This window comes from Musca domestica, unplaced genomic scaffold (genome assembly GCF_030504385.1).
Source record: "Musca domestica strain aabys unplaced genomic scaffold, Musca_domestica.polishedcontigs.V.1.1 38, whole genome shotgun sequence".
NCBI classification, from domain to species: domain Eukaryota; kingdom Metazoa; phylum Arthropoda; class Insecta; order Diptera; family Muscidae; genus Musca; species Musca domestica.
In genome coordinates, this window is record NW_026712324.1 from 3,314,933 (window position 1) to 3,338,749 (window position 23,817).

The following is a 23,817-nucleotide window of genomic DNA, read 5'->3' on the forward strand; positions in this document are numbered from 1 at the left end:
TTTTTTAGCCACATAAAAATTTCGTATTTAGAGTTCGTAATGGAAACTACAGTCAATGATAATAAATTGTCTATGCAGGTCCAGGTCTTTGTATAGGCCTCATATATCATTACCACACTATATTCGGTATTTTCGAAGATCTTCGATACAATATTCACCGACATTGTGTGAAATTTGGTATTTGAAGTTTCTAATATGTACTACAGCCTGTGAAAGAAAATTGCCTATGTAGTTCCAGTTCTTCGTTTAGCAAACGAGGTCCACAACCGTGCAAAAGTTCCCGGTCTGATACTTAAATGGCGCTGTTAGATTTAATTCGCAATGTATGTAGTATATCCTACACCACATAGTAGTAAGGGTATTATGTCTTTATACATTTGTTTGTAACATGGAGAAGGTAGCGAGATAGACCCATAGGTACTTTTGAGGATCTTCATAGAATTACTTTCTGAGTCGATTTATGCACGTGAGCCCGTGTGTCCGCCCGTCCATATATTTTTGTGAACAAAATGCAGGTCGCATTTATTATCCGATTGAGATGAAATTTTCCAAACAATATTTGTTTGGTCCAAGGACGAACCCTATTGAAATCGGTGAGAATCGGTTCAAATTTAGATATAGCTCCCATACATATCTTCAACCGATTTCGGGTTAATTGCTCACCAAATGGCCAATATCAATCCAAGTGGCCTGAATATTGGCACATCCAACCGAATACAGTCTAGAAGCAAGTACTTCAAATTTGGTAAAAATCAGTTCAGATATAGCTATAGCTCCCATATACAGGGTGAGATGAAAAACTGTATCAATGTCAAAAACCAAATATTTATACATTTTTTGTTTACATTTTATTGAATGAAAGCAAAAAAAATGTCGGAATGTCGTAGCAACAGATTTTAGAATAAGCTTAGATTTGTTCGAATTGGTAACTTTTTGCACGAATTATGACCTTTAAACGGCCAATGAAACCGTCACATGCTGCCCGAATGTTGCTCTGCGGTATTTTGGCCCATTCCCGTCGAAGCGGTTGTTTAAGGTGATCGACACTTTTTTAGTGCCAACCTTGTTTTCCAAAATGCTCCAAACACAATAGTCCAACGAATTGTTATCCGGACATTTCGGCCCACACCATCACCATGGCCAGCGCTTAAGATCTGGTGGCCAACTGAAGGTGCACATTTTCAGCTGACCTCTTTGGTAAGTAAACACGATAATTTTGTTTGTTTACAAACTGCTGGATAACGAATGTTATCTAATCGGAGAAAACCAAATTCGGCAGTTCACCACTTTCGCCCAAGCGAAGCAACTCTTTAGCTCTTTTGAGTATACTTTCTTTCCGTTGCGGTGTAAGTTCTTGCACGTTTTGGAATTTCAGTTAACGAGCCATTTTTCGGTCACTGCGACGCGGGTTTCGATGAAGTCACTTCTTTACTTTTCGAACCATTTCTGCTGATTATGCTGTTTTTCTTCCTTCCACTTCCTTGACGTCGGGCTACGCTACGGTATCACGGTAATGAGTGATGCTATGAGACACGAACAATTTATTCACATTTAAATGCTGGAATACTCTAACGATAGCCACTTGTGGTTTTACTGCTAAATATAAAGAAATTACACTATCACGCTTGAATTCCATCACGAATAACTTTTTTTCTGGAAAATTCTCAACCAAATGGTTTTGTATGCTTGTAAACAATGTTACTGGAATAATTTTAACAGCTGTCGGACGAGTGGTTAAGAAATGACAGCATTTTGAACTTGGTTAATTTAAATGATGGTAAAATATCTTTCAAAATGAGATTTTTTTGGCAATTTTTTTAGAAGTTCTAGTTGAGGTAATAATTAAGAAGATGGAATAAGTATTTAATAACTAATATTTATCCAATGAAAGGTATCCGTTTTGGCACATAGATGGCGCAACCTCAATGTAATCGAATTTTTTTCTTCGGCAAAAATGAAGCTTAAAGTCGGTGAAGGGGCACATTTATTTTAAATGTAAATTTTCTTAGTTTAAAACCTGAGATTTTTTTTTATATTTTATCATTTTCTGCCACGAGACGATTCCGAGTTAATAAGAATTGTGAAAATCGGTCCAGCGGCTTTTAACTTATAAGCAGAATAACTAAGATATATTTCTTTTACATTTATTGTATCTTGGATATATACCAAATCCGATATCATGGCTATCATTATTACTGTAACAGTCAGAAGCGTATTTGTGATTTGGCCGGGTTAAAAAATCTTAACGGTTTAGTGGAAATTTTCGTTTTTTTTTTTGCATAAAAATTATAGTTTATTTTACCCGCTAAGTATTGTCCGATTATCGTACCAATTGGAAGGCTAAACTTTAACTTCATGCAAAATTCCGCATCGATTGCTTTATAATTGTGGCCTGTAGGGCAAAAGCAAAATCAGGAAATGTTACTGTGTTTGGTCCATTTCAACCCCAAAATATTTTGCGATCATCTCCAAAAACAATAGGCTTCTATACTGACCCTTACTCCACCTTCCGTGAGGATCGGGCCATAATTGCGACCTGTAGCGTGATTACAAATTAACATGGAAAGACGGACACACGGACATAAATAGCTAGACCGTCCCAGCACGACGAGATACGAAGATCCATTTATAGTTTCCTGTTTCGGGGACCAATATTTCGAGGTGTTACATAATTTTTGGCCCAATCAAACTTATAATACCCCCAACACATAATGTTGTAGGGTATAAAAATGTTTCAATAAAATTTGAATGTAAACCTCAATCAAAACTCAATTGAATTTACTTATTTCAAACTATAATTTATGCCCCCTGATTTCCAAGCTATCTTTAAAAACACATGGCTTCTCCCCTTTGGCAGATATGAATAAAAACATAAATCTTCTTCTATTGCAATAGACGAATTTATGTCCAACCATCAATATCCATATATATATGTATATCGATAGTTTCTAAAGAATAGACGAAGCTACTGTAACCAACCAGTCCAGTCCAGTCAGTCAGTCAGCTATCCATTTATTATGTGTGTGTGTTTGGTTTTTGTTGTATGTGTGTTTATCTCTTTCTGTGCATCAGAGTTTATGGAAAACGTTTAATATGACATGGAGGATTTGAAATTCAAAATAAATGTCCGACCATAACTTTGAATTGCATTCGAAAGGCAAGTTTGTATGAATGTCTTGTTGCAGAATTGGAGAATTTCTAGCGAATTTATAAAATGCAAAAATTTCGGAAAAATTTGCATTTGCAACAAATTTGGGATTTTGTGAATGGCGGTTAGGTGTGGTGATGACTACGAAGTGCACTATATGGGTAGGTTTGTGAAAAGAATTTTTGTCAGGGATTTTTTAGGAATAATTTTAAAGAGCGACTGAATAAATATCCTGAATTTTCTAAGAATATTTTTTGGAGCAACAAAGGAGCCTAAAAAAGTTTTTTTTTATAAGAATCGAAGAAGCCACAAACGAGAGCAACGGACGTAGATTTCTTAAAAAAATAATTTTAAAGGATCGAAGGAACCAGGAACATTGATTTTTTAAGAATATTTTTTCAATGACCGACAGACAAATGATCGTGTATTCTTGAATGATAGTTATTCAAGGATCAACCCACCAATAAGGTGGGTTAAGGCTATTTTTTGAAGAACTGAAGGAGTGTCGAACGTAGATATTTAAAAAAAATAAAGCAATAAAAGAGTCACCGAACGTGGATTTTTAAGATTTTTTTAGTCAATAGCCAACAATAAGAATATTTTTTACAGAACAAGCATAGCCTCAATTGTTGAATTTTCGCGAAACAAAAATTTAATGACCAAATAGTCTCAAACATAGTTTTTTTTATAAATATTTTCCAAAGAAATAAAAGAGCAACGATAGTGGATTTTTAACAATATTTTTTTAAGGACGACAAGAGCCTCAAACATTGATTTTAAGGATATTTTTTATGGACCAAACGACCAATGGTCGTGAATATTTTAAGTATAGTTGTTCAAGGACCAACTGACCAATAGCCGCGACTTCTTTAGGGATTAGTCTTCAAGGATCAACCTACTTACAATCTTCCATTTTTATATCCTCGGCTATATGGCCAAAACGTGCCTCGCCGAAATAACGGTTTCAGACCCTAGGTTTCTTTGGACCAAATTCGTTTCAAGGCATTTGGAGTCAATCAAGCTTTGTCCATCCGTCTGTCTGTTTGGCTGGCAAGTGCGCACGATAACTCTCGAAGGGAGTATCCGATGTGGTCCAACTTGGTTCATCGTAATATTATTGTCATACTTAGATCGAGTTCGAAGATGGGCAATATCGGTCCACTCCTTCTGGTACCTTCCCCACAAATGGTCGAAATTTTCAAAAAATATATTTTTTGCACAGAAAGATAAACGATAATCCGATTTTGCTCCAACTTTGCAAATCCAATATGGTGCGAAAATGAACAATATCGGTACACTCCTACTGGTACCTCCCCCACAAAGGGTCAACATTTTGAATAATTACAACTCTCATAAAATGTGATATAAGAGTCCGATTGCCTTCAAATTTCAGATATCCCAATATTTATATTAACCCAAGGTCTGGTGTTAAGATGAAATATATCGGTCCACGCCTTCTGGTACCTCCCTCACAAATGTCGAAATTTTCAAAAATTTATTATTTTTGTTTTTGCACAGAAAGAGAAACGATAATCCGATTTTAAATATACATTAAGCTCATAAATCGCGAAATTTATATCCGATTCCATTTAGACTTGGAACATCTGAATATTCCTATCAACACAAGATCTGTTATAAAGATGGTAGAGATCGGACCATTGCTTCTGGTACCTCCCCACAAAGGGTCAAAGTTTTGAATAACCAAAACATTTATAAAATTCGCAATAAGCCTTAGGTTCTCGGTATATTATACAAATCCAATTATTTCTACAAACACAAGATATGTTGTAAAGATGGGACATATCGGTCCACTCCTTTTAGTACCTCCCCCACAAAGGCTCAAAATTTTCAATATCAATGAAGCTCATAAAACGCGAAATTAAAAGCCGATTGCATTCAGACTTGACAAATCTCAACCTTTCTATCAACACAGGGTCAACCGACCAATAATTGGGAGCATTAAAAAATATTAGTTAAGGGCCAATCTAGAATTTCTGATCATTGTTTGTTTAAGGAGTAACCGTGAATTTTTAAGAATATTTTCAAGGGCCAATCGCTGAATTTTTAAAGACCTACTGTGCAATTTTTAGACATATGTTCCAAGGACCTATTTGTGGATTTTCAAGTAATTTTTTCATTGACCAATCATGAACTTGTTCAGAATATATTTTTAACCATTTTCAAGAATAATTTGTAGTGACTAATCGCGAATTTTTAATAACTTTTTATAAAGAACCAATTGTGATTTTTTTAAGAATGTTTTTCTAGGCCAGTTGTAGAATTTTTTAATGGATCAATCGTGCTTTTTAGAAATATTTTAAAGGATTTTTCAGAATATTTTTTAGAGTGCGATCTTGGGTTTTTTTTTTCAAAGACAGAAGTAGATTTTTCTTTAAATATTGCATGAACCAAACAGGATTTTTTAATAATAATTATTTTACTAATCTAAGATTTTTTAAGAAGTTTTTTCTAGCCTTAATCGTGGAACTTTGATAGTATTTTTTTACTTCAAGGACACCTCAAAATTTTTAATCATTTTGTTTAAAAATCTGAAAGGACATTTTCTACAGCTTTACTACAGGTAGGTATTTTATAGACAGAAGACCTTCCACAGTTCATCTATAGATAAAAGAGCCTACCTGCATGTCTACTTATGCTGGACAAATTCTGATCTCTAGAAGGGGTTTTTATACCCTCCACCTTGGAAAGGAGGGTATATTAACTTTGTCATTCTGTTACAAATGGAATATTCCTCGTAGACCCCATAAAGTATATATTCATAACCAGCATAAAATTCTAAGTCGATTTAACGATGTCCCTCGGTTTGTCTGTCTGTCCGTCTGTTGAAATCACGATACAGCCCACATTAGTTGATGTAGAGCGTCAACATTTAGCAGAACAACGGTACCTCCCGATATTCGGTATTTTAATGATTTTTGCCACATTTTTTTCACGGATTTGACTAAAAATTGGTATTTGTTGGTCATAATGGAATCTAATGTTTCTCTTACCCTAAGTTGGAGGGTATTAAATGTTTTTATACCCTACACCACAAGGTGGTCAGGGTATTATGTCTTTGTGCATTTGTTTGTAACAGGCAAAAGGAAACGAGATAGACCCATAGTTCCTTTTGATGATCTCCATAGAATCATTTTTTGAGTTGATTTATGCATGTCAGTCCGTCTGTCCGACCGTCCGTCTGTCCATGTATTCTTGTGAACAAAATGCAGGTCGCATTTATTATCCGATTGAGATGAAATTTAGCAAACAACATTTGTTTGGCCAAGGACGAACCCTATTGAAATTGGAGATAATCGGTAAAAAATTAGATATAGCTTCCATATATATCTTCGTCCGATTTGTCTTTTATTGTGCACCAAACGTGTAATATCAGTCTGAATAGTATGGAATTTTGCACATACAACCAAATTAGGCCTGAAAATAAGTATGCCAAATTTGATCGAAATCGGTCCTGATATAGCTATAGCTCCCATATATATTGTTCATCCGATTTGTTATTTTTGTCCTCCGCAGCCGTAATATCCACTCTGTAACAACAATATTTGGGAAATATACCAAATGTAGCTCAGAAATACCTTTGCTAAATTTCATCGAGATCGGTTCAGATTTGGATATAGCTCCCATATATAACTTCGTCCGATTTATATTTTATTGTGCACCAAACGTCTAATATTTGCCCAAATGGGATGGAATTTGGCACATGCGACCGAATTGAGTCTAGAAGCTAGTATGCCATATTTGGTGAAGATCGGTTCAGATGTAGCTATAGCTCCCATATATATTGTTCATCCGATTTGTTGTATTTGTTACACACAGCCGTAATATGCACTCCGTAACAACGATATTCAGGGAAATATATCAAATACAGCTCAGAAATATATTTGCCAAATTTTATCGAGATCGGTTCAGATTTGGATATAGCTCCCATATATATCTTTATCTGATTTCAAATTAATTTTGCACCAAATGGGCAATACAATTCCGAATTTAAAAGATACAAATTCTTCGGCATATTTAGTCCTTTGAACTTTAAATTATAATTATAATCATAGCGTGTATGATTAAATTCTCCCATAAAATCTTTTAATTGTTATGTGGAGCTCTACAAAATTAGCAAAGTGGTGTAGGGTATCATAAAGACGGCCCCGCCCGACTTTAGGACTTTTTTTTACCGGTTTTTATTTGTTTTCTCTTTTTTGTGAAATAAACAACTCTTCTTCGTCTTATGCTTGCCGAAGATTTATGATTGTATTTCTCTACATATTATTAGTTTATGTTGTCCCTCATCTTCCGTTCCCCCCACCCCCCACCACCTCTTCAGTTTACTCCCTACCAACATTAATATGCCATGAAATATGAGTTTTCATACAATTTCATCTCCTTTAGCATGGTAGATAAGTACAGATTTCTTCTATTGCTGCCGGGGGATCAGTTGAAACTTTATCTGAAAAATTTTTGTGCACAGACAACATAAATTTGTCTATTTGCATGCAAGCAGGATGGGGTTGTGAGACCAGCAGGGAAGAGAAAGAAGAAACTTCCTTTCACATATTATCCATTTCTGGGAATAGTGGAAAGCTACATTCTAAGCAATTACAGCTGAATAAAGAAGAATTTCGTTCGTCATGGCTGTGAGGAGAGGGAGGGTGGAGGTTATTCGTTCTATCTATGACTTTGTTATTGAATTGCCGTAAGAGATTTGTGAATACTTGGAATATTTCTTAATATGTAGAATATACGGTTTTGAGTTTTTTTATTTTGTTTTAAGTTTCTAATTTCGTGGAATTAGTTTTTTGTTGTTGTTTTTTTAAAGGGCTGCTATGTTAAACCTATTTATGGAAACACTGTTATAAATTATTTTTTATTAAAAAATTGATTTTATGGAAAAATCTTTAATTGAAATTAATTCCGAATAAAATAATTTATACTGACTTGAGGTTAATTTAATCAGATTAATTCAAACGCTACATTTCAAAAAATACGAACTTCTGGTTTTCTAAAAAATTGTATTTTGTTTTATTAATGATATACATACCTTACGTAGAAAGGATAAGAAATTATTTAATATTTAAGCACACCTGAAATAAATAAGAAGAAATATATTAAATTAAAACCAGTAAAGAAAGTCTTAAAGTCGGGCGGGGCCGACTTTATGATACCCTACACCACTTTGCCAATTTAGTAGAGCTCCACATAACAATTAAAATTTTTATGGGAGAATTCAGTCATAAAAGCTATGATTTTAATTATAATTTAAAGTTCAAAGGACTAAATATGCCGAAGCATTTGTATCTTTTAAATTCGGACATGTGTTGCCCATTTGGTGCACACATACTTTAAAATCGGATAAAAATATATATGGGAGCTATATTCAAATCTGAACCAATCTCGATAAAATTTAGCAAAGATATTTCTGAGCTGTATTTGATATATTTCCCTGAATATCGTTGTAACGGAGTGCATATTACGGCTGTGGGTAACATATATAACAAATCGGATGAACAATATATATGGGAGCTATAGCTATATCTGAACCGATCATCACCAAATCTTCTAGACTCAATTCGGTCGTAAGTGCCAAATTTCATCCGATTTGGGCAAATATTAGACGTTTGGTGCACAATCAAAGGTAAATCGGACGAAGTTATATATGGGAGCTATATCCAAATCTGGACCGATCTCGATGAAATTTAGCAAATGTATTTCTGAGCTGTATTTGATATATTTCCCCAAATATTGTTGTTGCAGAGTGCATATTACGGCTGCGAAGGAAAAAAATAACAAATCGGAATGAACAATATATATGGGAGCTATAGCTATATCTGAACCGATTTCGATCGCATTTGGCATACTTATTTTCCGGCCTAATTTGGGTGAATGTGCAAAATTCCATACAATTCAGGCTGATATTACACGTTTGGTGCACAATAAAAGGCGAATCGGACGAAGATATATATGGGAGCTATATCTAAATTTTGACCGATTATCTCCAATTTCAATAGGGTTCGTCCTTGTACCAAACAAATGATCTGTGCAAAATTTCAACTGGATCGGGCAATAAATGCGACCTGTACTTTGTTTACAAAAATACATGAACAGACGGAAAGACGGACGGACGGACGGACATGCATAAATCGACTCAGAATGTGATTCTATGCAGATCATCAAAAGGAACTATGGGTCTATCTCGTTTCCTTCTGCCTGTTACAAACAAATGCACATAGACATAATACCCTGACCACCTTGTGATGTAGGGTATAAAAAAACAACATTTCTTAAAATGTTTGCTTGAGTCTGGAGTGATCTTGAAATTTAGAAAGTTCAGAACTTTTTGAAATAGTTTGTGAATTTTTTATATATTTTTTTATAACATTTATAAAAAGTAAACTTGCTTGATCAGAATTATAATGACATGGGTTGCTATCGGTTGCTACTAATACATTGGCACCCATTTCTGGAGCTCGTGAAATATTTATATCCTCAGCCATATGGCTACAGAGGGTATATATTATTTGATACGGCCAAAACGTGCCTAGTCGAAATAACGGTCTTAGACCCTAGGTCTCTTTGGACCAAATCCGTTTCAGAACATTTGGAGTCGATCTAGCAATGTCTGTCCGTCCGTCCGTCCGTCTATCTGTCTGGCTGGTGCGTACGATAACTCTCGAAGAGAATATCCGATTTGGTCCAAACTTGGTACATCGTAATATTTTTGTCAAACTTAGATCGTGTTCGAAGATGTGCAATATCGGTCCACTCCTTCTGGTACCTCCCCACAAAAGGTCGAAATTTTCAAAATATAAACTTTTTGCACAGAAAGAGAAAAGTATGATTCGATTTTGCTCCAACTTCGCAAATCCTAGTATTTCCATCAGTGCGAAAATGGACAATATCGGTCCACTCCTTCAAGTACCTTTCCCACAAAGGGTCAAAATTTTGAATAATTACAACTCTCATAAAATGTGATGTAATAGTCCGATTGTCTTCAAAATATCCCAATATCTGGTGTTAAGATCCCAAGGTCTGGAAATATCGGGCCACTCCTTCTGGTGAGGGACAATATCGGGCCACTCCTTCTGGTACCCCACAAAAGGTCGAAATTTTCAAAATATATATTTTTAGCCCAGAAAGAGAAAGTATGATTCGATTTTGCTCCAACTTTGCAAATCCCACAAACGCTGAAAATTTCGAATATCCATGAAGTTTATAAAAATCGAAATCAACATCCGATTCCATTCCAGATATGGTACATCTCAATATTTCCATCAACACAAGATCTGTTATAAAGATTGTAGAGATCGGACCATTTCTTTTGCTACCTGTCCATACATGTTTCAAAAATTTGGAAAACATAACGCTGAAAGAAAGCGAAATAAGCATCCAACTCTCTTCAAATTTCACACATACAAACATTTTTGCAAACACAAGATCTGTTGTGAAAATGCTATATATCTGCGAACCCTGGTACCTCACCTACAAAGGGACCACCACTACATAGTGGTAAGGGTATTATGTCTTTGTGCATTTGTTTGTAACATGGAGAAGGAAGCGAGATAGAATCATAGTTACTTTTCAGGATCTTCATAGAATCACTTTCTGAGTCGATTTATGCATGCAGTCCGTCTGTCCGTCCGTCTGTCCATGTATTTTTTGAACAAAATGCAGGTCGCATTTATTATCCGATGAAATTTGCTAAGTAACATTTGTTTGGCCCAAGGACGAACCCTATTGAAATGAGTGAGTATCGGTTCAAATTTAGATATAGCTCCCATATATATCTTCAACCGATTTCGGATTAATTGCTCACCAAATGGCCAATGTCAGTCCAAATGGCCTGAATATTGGCGCATCCAACCGAATTCAGTCTAGAAGCAAATTTGGTGAAAATCGGTTAAGATATAGCTATGGTTCCCGTACATATTTTTCATCCGATTTGGTGTTGAAGTCTCTCACATTCGTAATATTCACTCCATAAAAATGATATTTGGTACCAGATATCAGATACATTCCAGAAACACCTCTGACAAATTTTTATAGAGATCGGATCAGATATGGATATTGCTGCCATATATATCTTTATCCGATGACAGGTTTATTGTGCACCAAATGGCTAATATCAGTTCAAATGAACTGATTTTTTTTTTTGAAAATCGATTCAGATATAGCTATAGCTCCCATATATATGTTTCATCCGATTTTGTGTTTAAGACCCTCACATGTGTTATATACCCTCCACAACAATGATATTTCATACCGCACATCAGATACAGCTCGAAAATACCTCTGCCAAATGTGATCGAGATCGGCTCAGATTTTTATATACCTTCGATATAGATCTTCATCCGATTTTACTTGGTATTTTTTAGTGCCAACCTTTCCAAAATACTCCAGACACAATAGTCCAAAGGATTGGTATCCGGAGATTTTGATGACCATTGTGCGCTGGAGATGAAGCGAGGAACCTCATTTTGTAACAGTTGGAATGTCCAAGATCTGCGACCAAAATGTTTGCGTTCCCAAGACTTTAATACACTTCCAGAATATTTTAGCGATAATATTCGGCATTTATTCTGATGCCACGGTCAAATCAATACGTGCGGAGAGCGACCATCAGCTGTTATGGCGGCCCACACCATCGCCATGGCTGGCGCTTGAGTTCTGGTGGCAAAACCGAAGGTGCACATTTTCAGCTGACCTCTTTGGCAAGTAAACACGATCATTTTTTTGTTTACAAACTGCTGGACAACGAATGTTTTCTCATCGGAGAAAACCAATTTCGGCAGTTAACCACTTTCGATCAAGCGCTTTAGCTCTATTTTCATTCCGTTGCGGTGTAATTTCTTGCACTTTTTCAAATTTCAAAGGCTTTACCCCGAGCTCATTTTTCAATATTTGCCGAAGGGATTATTGCGATATGTTCAGCTCACGAGCCATTTTTCGGCCACTGCGACGCGGGTTTCGATGAAGTCGCTTCTTTACTTTTCGAACCATTTCTGCTGATGTTGATTTTTTTTCCGTCCACTTCCTTGACGTCGGGCTACGCTACCAGTATCACGGTAACGAGCGATGATACGCTCTAGCGAGTGCTTTAACGATAGCCACTTGTGGTTTTCCTGCCAAATATAAAAAAATCACATTCTTCACGAATATTCTCTCACGAAAACTTTTTTTCTGACGTGGATTTGTTTAATATTTCTGACCAAAAATTGGGATATTTCGGAATCTCCGTTCAAAATTTTTATTGAAAAATATTTTAAAGGATTGTAGATTTGGCCCTGATCACTCAATTTCATGGTTATCCTAACCCACTTGCCATCCATAATCCATAAATACACCATAAAATGGAACATTTTCAAATCGTCCATGAAGCTGCCAGAAACTTCGTGCGCCTAAACAAGTATCTTGACATTTTTTTAACGAATAACAAAATAAATTGTAGTAATTACGCATATTTTGTTCTCGTGGAATGAAAATTTGGATAAGAAAAAGTTGCTAATATCTGTTCAAGTTTTGACATAGGCACTTTACAGTTCGTCCGGTGGATTTTGAGGGTCATGAAGGCAAAAGCCTTATTTCTCCTTCACTTTCTGTGCAATTAGATATTTAAATATATTTATAAAAAACCCGCAGCCTTACAAAAAAAGGTACGTCCAAGTTTCGGAATAGTCCAATGATATTTTTATTTTGAAGGGCCTAGTCACATTTTACTACTGAATGGGTTTTCAAATTTGTATTTTGAATTCGCAATGAGTAGAGAATTAAATCCCAAGGATATTAAATTTTAAGGATGTTCTGCTCCGCTCATGTGGCCCCCAAATGTTTCGCTTGTCTTCGTTCGACTCTCATAAACTATTTAAATTTATTGGTTGATTTCACAAATTTTTAAAGAATTTTCTAACCAACTTTAAAAAATCCTTGGTATTCCTTTTCCACATTCCTCGTCCACAATCAACGCCAAAGTAATTGAAAACGGACGAGCACCCACAACACAACAATGTAACCTTTGCCACTTCACATAATCCCCAAAATTACACTCGTCCTAAATACGTTTTAAATCTACTTTCGATGCAATGTGGCCAATAATTCAAGTTTCACGACATTCAAACGCACACACACAGCAAGCCAGCTACACACAAATCACACGAGTTACTCAAATGTGGCGGTGGCCAGTCAGCCAGCTGGGGTGGGTGTGGAATTGTAATTCAATTAGCTTCGTTTCACTTCCCTCTTCACAAAAAAAGTCATTTCATTTCCTTATATGTGTGTACATATACTCAAGAATCTGAATAGTTCTTCACACACACACACATACAGACACGTGCATGCTCATTCATGTACATGAGTTGCAGGAAAAAGGACATCGCACAGAAACGGAATTCATTTTAAGTGTCGCATTTAAATTCCATGTTCTATTCAAAGTTAAAGTTGAGTTGTTGGCCGTACGTGCCATTTAACTTGAACGGACTTTACAAAAGCAGCAGCAGCAGCAAGAACAACAACAATCACTGCCACAGCAACGACAACGGCAACAACAATGCGAACGACCAGCTAGCAATACAGAATGGCAACTTGAAATTCATTCAATTCAATACCTGAGAAATATGAAATTCCAAGCACATATCCTCAAGTGACCCCGAAACAATTTACAATAACCTACACAGAAGAACATACACCGACACACTCGCACACACACATCACGACTTGGGTAAGTTGTTCGTTCGATCCCCCACTCATTGCTTGGAAATAAGCATGAAGGATGTTTCAACGAAATGTAGGGAAAAAGACTCGAAAAATAAAACGAAAATGTGTAGATGCTTTCAATAAATGAATGAATTTCCCTGGCAGCTTCATGACCGATTTTAAAATATTCCATTCCATGGAGTATTTATGGATGTCAGGTGGGTTAGGGTGTACCAGGAATGGAGAGATGAAGAAGTTTTTTTTACAAAAAAAAAAAAAAATGGAACTAAATGTTTTTGTCAAAAAAAAAAAAAAAAAAAAAAAAAAAAATAAAAAATAAAAATAAATAAATAAATAAATAAATAAATAATAATAATTTTGGTTAGATGGTCTTTGAATTTTTTTTTAAATAATTCATAAAAGAATTAACGATATTTATGCATTACTAAAATATATTTTTTTAATTTATGAGCTTTTACCTTTAAGGATCGTTGAGTACTTTTTTGTGGGGAGTCTTTAAAATATCTAATTTTTAAAAATATTCTGCAATATTCCACAAAATGTTCATTTCTAGTCAGGAGCTACTATTCTTTTAATATTCTCTCTTTTACCAGGATATCCTTGGAAAATTTATAATTTTGTAGCAGCAAAGAAAAAAAAAAAATAATCTGAAAGTAATAATTTTATTCAGTAGGTTTTGAACACAAAAATCAGAAAAATATCGCAGAGGGCCTTGGCATTGTTTTCTTTACAAAATCAACAAATTTTATTTAGGAGGCCTTGATTTTTTTTTTCAAAAATTGTTTTTTTAAATCTACAATTCCTAAGAAATGTTGGCTTTTTTAGGGAATTTATTGCGAATTCCAATTTTTCTGTGTGGGAGGCCTTGAAAAAATATTTAAAAAAATCTATGATATTTTCACTCCTTGTAAAAATCCATAATTTAATTAAACTTGTTTTGAAACCCATATTTGAAAAATCGTCTTAAAAACATATTTAATTTCAAAAAAATCTGAGATTTATAGAAAATCTAGGAAGCCTATGAAAAAGGCCGCAATTTCGAAATGAAATCCAAACCAACATTTAACAACTTAAAAAGTATCAGTCGGGTTTGCCGACTGATGTATACCCTCAGCCTATATTCGATTACTTAAATATATTTTGACTTGTGTTATGGTTAATATGATATAGATATTGCGACGTGCCTGGTATAGATTATATCGACTTATTCCTTCACTTTATGTGAGATACAGGTTGAGATGAAAAACCTGCAACCAACTTCAGACTGCTGTCATTTCCCAACCTCTCGTCCGACAGCTGTTAAAATTAATCCAGAGACAGCTCATTATATTGTTTACCAGCGTACAAAAGCATTTTGGTGAGAATTTTCCAGAAAAAAAGTTATTCGTGATGGAATTCAAGCGTGTTAATGTGATTTCTTTATATTTGGCTGGAAAACCACAAGTGGCTATCGTTAGAGCACTCCAGCATTTAAATGTGAATAAATCTTTTGTGTCTCATACCATCGCTCGTTACCGTGATACTGGTAGCGTAGCCCGACGTCAAGGAAGTGGACGGAAGAAAACAGCAGCATCAGCAGAAATGGTTCGAAAAGTAAAGAAGCGACTTGATCGAAGCCCAAGTCGCAGTGGCCGAAAAATGGCTCATGGGCTGAACATATCGCAATATTCCATTCGGCAAATATCGAAGAATAAGCTCGGGGTAAAGCCATTGAAATTCCAAAAAGTGCAAAAACTTACACCGCAAGAGAAAGAAAATAGACTCAAAAGAGCTAAAGAGTTGCTTCGCTTGGACGAAAGTGGTGAACTGCCGAATTTGGTTTTCTCCGATGAGAAAACATTCTGTTGGCCACCAGAACGTAAGCGCCGGCCATGGTGATGGTGTGGGCCGCCATAACAGCCAATGGTCGCTCGTATTAATCGACTGTGGCATCAGAATAAAAACCGAATATTATCGCGAAAATATTCTGGAGGGTGTATTAAAGCCTTGGGCATGCAAACATTTTGGCCGCAGACCATTTTGGCACGCGCCACCCAACATATCGCAATATTCCATTCGGCAAATATCGAAGAATAAGCTCGGGGTAAAGCCATTGAAATTCCAAAAAGTGCAAAAACTTACACCGCAAGAGAAAGAAAATAGACTCAAAAGAGCTAAAGAGTTGCTTCGCTTGGACGAAAGTGGTGAACTGCCGAATTTGGTTTTCTCCGATGAGAAAACATTCTGTTGGCCACCAGAACGTAAGCGCCGGCCATGGTGATGGTGTGGGCCGCCATAACAGCCAATGGTCGCTCGTATTAATCGACTGTGGCATCAGAATAAAAACCGAATATTATCGCGAAAATATTCTGGAGGGTGTATTAAAGCCTTGGGCATGCAAACATTTTGGCCGCAGACCATTTTGGCACGCGCCACCCAAGAATGGTTACAAAATGAGGTTCCCTGCTTCATTTCCAGCACAATGGCCACCACAATCTCCGGATACCAATCCGTTGGACTATTGTGTCTGGATTATTTTGGAAAGCAAGGTTGGCACTAAAAAATACCACCTAAAGCAAGCGCTTCGCCGGGAATGGGCCAAAATACCGCAGAGCAACATTCGGGCAGTGCGTTACGGTTTCATTGGCCGTAAAAATTATGGATTTTTGAAAAATCCACAATGTTTGTTCAGGAAATAATATTCCTAATCCAAGATCATTGGATCTCTGTAATTATACCCTACACCACAAGGTGGCCAGGGTATTGTGTCTTTGTGCATTTGTTTGTAACAGGCAAAAGGAAACGAGATAGACCCATAGTTCCTTTTGATGATCTGCATAGAATCACATTCTGAGTCGATCTATGCATGTTCGTAAACAAAGTACAGTTCGCATTTATTGCCCTATCCAGATGAAATTTTGCACAAAGCATTTGTTTGGCCCAAGGACGAACCCTATTGAAATGGAGATAATCGGTCAAAATTAAGATATAGCTCCCATATATATCTTCGTCCGATTTGCTTTTTATTGTGCTCCAAACGTGTAATATCAGTCCGAATAGTATGGAATTTTGCACGTATGATCAGATTGGGCCTCAAAATAAGTATGCCAAATTTGATCGAAATCGGTTCAGATATAGCAATAGCTCCCATATATATTGTTCATCCGATTTGTTATTTTTGTCCTCCGCAGCCGTACTATGCACTCTGTAACAACAATATTTGGGGAAATATATCAAATATAGCTCAGAAAAACATTGGTTAAATTTTATCGAGATCGGTTCAGATTTGGATATAGCTCCCATATATAAATTCGTCCGATTTACCTTGGATTGTGCACCAAACGTCTAATATTTTCTCAAATTGGATGAAATTTGGCACTTACGACCGAATTCAAATTTGGTGAAGATCGGTTCAGATATAGCTATAGTTCCCATATATACTGTTCATCCGATTTGTTATATTTGTTACCCACAGCCGTAATAAGCACTCCGCAATGACGATATTCAGGGAAATATATCAAATACAGTTCAGAAATATCTTTGCCAAATTTTATAGAGATCAGTTCCGATTTGGATATAGCTCCCATATATATTTTTACCCGATTTCAAATTAATTGTGCACCAAATGAGCAATACAAGTCCGAAAAGATGCACTTTCTTCGGCATATTTAGTTCTATGAACTTTAAATTATAATTGAAATCATAGCGTGTATGATTGAATTCTCCCATAAAAACTTTTAATTTTTATGCGCAGCTCTACTAAATTATCAAAGTGGTGTAGGGTATCATAAAGTCGGCCCCGCCCGACTTTAAAACTTTCTTTACTGTTTTTTTTTTTCAGTACAAAATCCAGGATTATTTTTCGGGAGGTCCTCAAAAAAAAACTTTTTTTTTTCAAAATTTGTTTCAATAAAAAAAATAACTAATAAATCATTGAAAAAGTCCTTGCAAAAACCGATCTTAAAAATCCGCAATTTATTACAAGGAAGTCGATGACAAATCGTATTTTGGACAGGAAAAAATTATTTGTAAAAAATATTTTTTATAGAAAATTAAAGATTTTTTCCAGGAAGTTCTTAAATGGCAACAATCTTGTTAGCCAAGCCATTAACAACTACTCTTAAAAAATCCATGATTTTAATACCAGGAAGTCTTTAAAATCTACAATTATTTCCTTGAAATAATTTCTTAAAAGTCCTTAAAATCCATAATTTTTTGCCCGGAAGTCCTTGAAAATAATCAATAGTTTTCGGCTATGAAATCTAAAAAAATGACCATATTTGGTCTCAAGGTTCCTAGCAGAGTTTCCTGCAATTATCTATGATTTTTTTCTCTTAAGAGACTCTTGGCAATTTTTTATAAAAAAATATACGAATAATAAAACATGATTTTTGTCGTAAAGTAATCTACAATTTCTGTGCAAGAATTTAAAACAAATATTTAGATTCAAAAAATATTTTTGGAAAAAATTATAATTTTTTTTCTTTAAAAATTTAATTGCAGTGAAAAATAATTTTTCCAAAAATACTTTTTTTTTAAAAAAATTGATTTAAATATATTCCTAAAATTTTGCAAAAGGCCTTGAAAATCAAACAATTTTGACCAGGTCATCTAAAAAGAAACTATTTTTTTTAAAACTCACAATTTTTTGTGAATGGGCCCTTAACACATTCGTTGTGGAGTTATTTGTTTTCGATTATTTTTCGTAAACATTTCCAATGAAAGCGCATATGACTAAAATTGGTAACGTCACAGCGAGGTCCTTGAAAATTGTTTCTTAAAAAATCTAAGAATTTAGATCAGGGTTCCTTAAGGAAAAAATTAATAAAAAATCAAAAATTATTATTTCAATCTTCATTAATTTCCGACCCACCCCAACAACCAATCCTATGATGGCATCGTAAATTGTAATGGCTTGTGGTAGGCACTGGCAATAACTTTTTTCCTCTTTCCATTACCTAAGACGAGTCACACAGATACATACACACACACACCAGCACATTCAAATGGATGCAATCATAAATTAAGTTTTTATTTCTTCACATTTTCACTCACCGACTCACCCGCAAAGATACACTCATACATCTGCAATTGCTTGTCGAATATAACGAAATGTAAATTTCAGTTTTTTCGTTTTTTTGGTGACTTTTCCAACCATTCTGAGGACATCCTTTTTCGAATTGCCTCCATAAATATGCATTGCAACAAAAATGTAAAGAGACTGGCGACGACGATGGTGACGACGACGAAGACGACAATATGCGGTCAGAGTCAGTTGGAAGAATTCGGTAGACAGAGATTCCTTGGTCATATTTGCACTTAGTTGGGGAAACAATTTTGTACGCGTTGTTTTGTGGGAAAGTGGCATTTTGGATTGGGTTACTAATAGGGAGACGACTAGGAAATGGGAATAGAAGTGGGAGAGTGGGGGGTGGTAGAAGTCAGGGCTTTACGAAATGTTCCAATTTATTTGGAAAAGGTACGAGTTTGAGAGCATTTTTGGTATCATGAGATAAGTGACTGACTGACATATTCACACGCAGGAAGAACTCTGAGTATCTTGGCTCAGTCTTGCCATGTAGGTAGCTGTTGGCCTTGGAAATTATTTTCATAAGTCTAAGACTTAAGCTTATAAAACCCTTTAATCCTTCGATTATCTATACAAGGTGAAATGAAAGAACTGCAACCCACTTCAGACTGCTGTCATTTCCAAGCCATTCGTCCGATAGCTGTTAAAATTATTCCAGTGACAGCTCATTATATTGTTTACAAGCGTTCCAAACCATTTTGGTGAGAATTCTCCAAAAAAAAAGTTATTCGTGATGGAATTCAAGCGTGATAGTGTGAAAACTAAAGAAGCGACTTGATCAAAACTCGCGTCGCAGTGACCGAAAAATGGCTCGTGAGCTGAACATATCACAATATTCCATTCGGCAAATGTTAAAAAATGAGCTCGGGATAAAGCCATTGAAATTCCAAAAAGTGCAAGAACTTACACCGCAACAGAAAGGAAATAGTCTCAAAAGAGCTAAAGAGTTGCTTAGCTTGGCCGAAAGTTGTAAACCTAATTTGACCGAATTTGGCGAAAAAATTAGGTGTCCAGCGGTTTGTAAACAAAACAAACAATCGTGTTTACTTGCCAAAGAGGTCGGATGAAAATGTGCACCTTCGGTTGGCCACCAGAACTCTAGTGCCGACCATGGTAATGGTGTGGGCCGCCATAACAGCCGATGGTCGTTCTCCGCTCGTATTAATCGACCGTGGCATTAGAATAAATGCCGAATATTATCGCCAAAAAATATTCTGGAGGGTATATTAAAGCATTGGGCACGCAAACATTTTGGCCGTAGGCCTTGGACATTTCAACAGGACTCGGCACACTTAGCACGCGCCACCCTAGAATGGTTACAAAATGAGGCTCCTCTCTTCATCTTCGGATACCAATCCGTTGGACTAAGAAATACCAAAGTGTCGATTACCTCAATCAAGCGCTTCGCCGGGAATGGGTTAAAATACCGCTTAGCAACCATCTGTCTGTCTGTCTGTTGTAATCACGCTATCTTTCGAACAAATTGAGATAGAAGGCTAAATTTTTGCAGACATGTATATTTTGCCAGTAGGCAGGTTAAGTTCGTAAATGGGCCATGTAGGTCCAAGTTATCATATAGCCCCCATATAACGGTACCTCCCGATATTCGATATTTTGATGATTTTAGCGACATTATTTACCGGAATTGTTTCAAATTTGTCATTTGAAGTTAGTAATCGATACTACAGCCTAAGACCGAAAATTATCTGTGCAGGTCCACGTCTTCGTATAGCCCCCATATAACGGTACCCCCGATTTTCGGTATTTTGATGATTTTTGCGACATTATTCACCGGAATCGTTTCAAATTTGGGATTTGAAGTTCGTAATGGATACTACATCCTAAGTCAAAAAATGAACCACGTAGGTCCACGTCTTCATATAACCCCCATATAACGGTACCCCCCGATATTCGGTATTTTGATGATTTTAGCGACATTATTTAACGGAATCATTCCAAATTTGATATTTGAAGTTGGAAATAGATACTGCAGCATAAAACAGAAAATGGGTCTTGTAGGTCTACGTCTTCGTATAGCCCCCATATAACGGTACCCCCCGATATTCGGTATTTTGATGATTTTTGCGACATTATTTACCGGAATCGTTTCAAATTTAGGATTTGAAGTTCGTAATGGATACTACATCCTAAGTCAAAAAATGAACCACGTAGGTCCACGTCTTCATATAACCCCCATATAACGGTACCCCCCGATATTCGGTATTTTGATGATTTTAGCGACATTATTTAACGGAATCATTCCAAATTTGATATTTGAAGTTGGAAATAGATACTGCAGCATAAAACAGAAAATGGGCCATGTAGGACTACGTCTTCGTGTAGCCCCCATATACCGTACCCCCCGATATTCGGTATTTTGATGATTTTAGCGAGATTATTTACCGGGATTGTTTCAAATTTCGCATGTGAAGTTCGTAATGGATACTACATCCTAAGTCAAAGAATGAACCATGTAGGTCCACGTCTTCATATAGCCCCCATATAACGGTACCCCCCGATATTCGGTATTTTGATGATTTTAGCGACATTATTTAACGGAATCATTCCAAATTTGGCATTTGAAGTTCGTAATAGATACTGCAGCTTAAAACAGAAAAATGGGCCATGTAGGTCTACGTCTTCGTATAGCCCCCATATAACGGTACCCCCCGATGTTCGGTATTTTGATGATTTTAGCGACATTATTTACCGGGATTGTTTCAAATTTCGCATGTGAAGTTCGTAATGGATACTTCAGCCCATGCCAGAAAATTGTCTGTGCAGGTCCACGCCTTCGTGTAGCCCCCATATACCGTACCCCCCATATTGGGTATTTTGATGATTTTTGCGACATTATTTAACGGAATCATTCCAAATTTGATGTTTGAAGTTCGTAATAGATACTGCAGCATAAAACAGAAAATGGGCTATATAGGTCTACGTCTTCGTATAGCCCCCATATACCGTACCTCCCGATATTCGGTATTTTGATGATTTTAGCGACATTATTTACCGGGATTGTTTCAAATTTCGCATGTGAAGTTCGTAATGGATACTTCAGCCCATGCCCGAAAATTGTCTGTGCAGGTTCACGTTTTCGTATATCCCTCATATAACGGTACCCCCTATATTCGGTATTTTGATGATTTTAGCTACATTATAAAAAGATTTTTCTTAAAATTTCGCATTTAAATATTGTGATAACTTATGACAAAAAAAAAATTGTCTATGCAGGTCCACGTCGTAAAGGCATTCGGTATTTTTAATATTTTAACAGATTTTTTTTTTTTATTTTTTGGAAATTGCCAAATTTGTACCCAATGGTGGAGGGTATTAAAAGTTCGGCCCGGCCGAACTTACAGCTTTTTTACTTGTTTTTATCTCACCCTCTCTATACTTCGTTGGGTCTGATATGAATATTTCGACGAGTTACAAACAGAATGATAAAGTTAATATACCATCCTTCTCAAGCTGGGTGGTAAAAAAAAATAAGATCCTGAATCACTTTCTAGTTCTAAACTAGTTCGTTTTACAATCAGCCACTTTTATATGTGAATGCGCGCGTGTGTAGAGAAAAGTCTTCCTTAGCAATGACATTTTCCACAAAAAAACATTCATATTACATTACAAAAGCCTAGGGAAATCAAGTGTGGCTTTGTAACTATGCGGTACCATAATGTTGTAAATATCCTCTTTATTTTCTTAACTTAATTAAGCAACCGAAGTAATTTCCGTTTTAAAGAAGTCACAATTTATTAAATTCTGAATATTGAGTGAAACAATTATCTACCACTGAACTTAACTTAATTTCCATATTAAAGAGCAAATGGGTTATTTTTTCTCTCACACTCTCTCTCTCTCTCTCTACGCCTCTATCTCCAGGCAACCTTTGTATATAAATCACAACGACGGTCCCAAGACCAGAAGACCATATTTCAAGCATATGTTTGGGGATTTTGATTCATTTTCTTTTTCCGTTCCAAGCCATGTGCGTGCGTGCGTGTGTGTGGCTTTTCCAAAGAATTATTCGTTTTCCAGCTATGGTTTCGGTGTCGAATTCTCCGATCACGACAAGAAAATAATGTGATGATGGTCTGGAACTATTGCTACAGCCGCTTCATCTGCCACCCGTCGTCACCGCATCCACAAAACCATTCCTCAGTTGGTTTCATATTTAATTGGGTTTTCCTTTCATTTCTGGTCGTTGTTATAATAATTTATTTTCCATACGGAGGAAATTGCGTATCCACACAGACACATATTTATTACTCAGTGTATGATTGCTTCTGTGTGTGTGTTTGCATGTTCGTCATGGAATTTCAACATGTGAAGGTGTCAGGTATGGGGTTATATGAGATACTTATATACGAATATTTTATTCTCAATTTACACACATATTTTGCTATGAAAATGAAAAATGAAGAATGCGAATTATTCAAACCGTGGGTTTTGTGCGGAATTCAGCTGATCTGCGAACTGAAATATGGCATGTTAAGGTAGTTGACATTAACCCTCAAAACACAAAATGAACATACAAATTAAAATTTTTCATAGGTTTTGTCGTTTTTTCTGTTCCTTGGTGGTTAACATTTTTGTGGCTTTTACAAATCATGGTAAAAAAAATAAACAAAAAAGGAAGAAAGTATTGGTCGGTTTTGACGACAGATGTAGCAAAAGAAATGGTCCAACCTCTACCATCTTTATAACAGATCTTGTGTTGATGGAAATATTGAGATGTACCATGTCTGGAATGGAATCGAATGTTGATTTCGCTTTTTATGAACTTCATGGATATTCAAAATTTCGAGCGATTGTGGGGGAGGTACCAAAAGGTGTGAACCGATATATTCCGTCTTACTGCCAGATTTTGGGTTTATAA

The 23,817-nt window shown here is 36.0% G+C and overlaps 1 protein-coding gene across 2 annotated transcripts in view; it reads right to left on the minus strand.

Annotated features, from left to right (window-relative positions):
* Window positions 1-23,817, minus strand: part of LOC101891526 (uncharacterized) — a 217,739-nt gene that overhangs the window by 64,465 nt on the left and 129,457 nt on the right. The window contains exon 4 of one of the 2 annotated variants that reach the window (XM_059126368.1): window positions 8,205-8,247. The exons of the other annotated variant lie outside the window; for it this stretch is intronic. The gene's annotated coding sequence lies outside the window, so the exon portion shown is untranslated. The remainder of the gene's footprint in view (window positions 1-8,204; window positions 8,248-23,817) is intronic. 2 annotated transcript variants of the gene reach the window in all.